The sequence below is a fragment of the Sinocyclocheilus anshuiensis genome, unplaced genomic scaffold, assembly GCF_001515605.1.
Source record: "Sinocyclocheilus anshuiensis isolate Anshui unplaced genomic scaffold, SAMN03320099.WGS_v1.1 scaffold1799, whole genome shotgun sequence".
NCBI lineage: Eukaryota > Metazoa > Chordata > Actinopteri > Cypriniformes > Cyprinidae > Sinocyclocheilus > Sinocyclocheilus anshuiensis.
The window spans coordinates 47,408-48,515 of NW_015552692.1; positions in this window are offsets into that span (position 1 = coordinate 47,408).

Below are 1,108 nucleotides of genomic sequence, written 5' to 3' on the forward strand. Positions count from 1 at the left end.
CACACACACACACACACACACACACACACACCAGACTAACTTGTGCTGATGAATGTGTATGTGTGTGTGTTATTTTCATTTATAAATGCTTGTATTTATGAATATTTAAATGTGATTATGAGCATCTATATGTTTTGTTTATGTGTGTTTATTATAACTATTTATGAATGTTTGTGTTACATATATATTTCCAAATGTGTGTATATGTCTATATGTGTGTGTTTATGAATATTTATGAATGTACGTGTGCTTATGAATGTCTATGTGTGTTTATGAATATTAATAAATGTTTATGTGATTATGAATTTCCGTACGTTTATGAATATTATGTTTATTAGTGTCTATATATGTCTATGAATGTTTATGAATGTCTATATGTGTGTTTATGAATGTCTATGTATGTTTATCAATATTTCTGAATGTGTTTATATGTAGTTATGAATGTCTATATGTGTGTTTATGAATATTAATGAATGTTTATGTGATTATAAATTTCCATACGTTTATGAATATTTATGTTTTTAGCGTCTATGTGTCTATAAATGTTTATGAATGTCTATGTGTTTATGTTTATGAATTTTTATGAATATATATGTGTTTATCAATATTTCTAAATGTGTGTAAATGTATTTATGAATGTCTATATGTGTTTATAAATATTTATGAATGTTTATGACTATATATGGATGTTTATGATATTTATGAATGTCTATGTGTGTTTATGAATGTTTATGTGGTTATGAATTTCCATATGTTTGTGAATATTTACGTGTTTACGTTTATGAATGTCTTAATGTGTGTTTGTGGATAACTATGAATCTTTACATGTGTTTATTAATGTCTATATCTGTGTTTATGAATTTTTTATGTCTATGTGTTTATCAATATTCATGAACATGTATGTATGTGCTTATGAATGTCTATATTTGTGTTTATAAATCTTTTTGAATGTTTGTTTATGAATGTCCATATGTGTTTATAAAGGTGTTTAAGTAAACATGTGCGTATGAATGTTTGTTTGTGTTTATGAATATTTATGAAAGTGTGTAAGTATATATGTTTATGAATGTTTGATATGAGACCCCCCCCCCCCCCCCCCCCCGCTGCC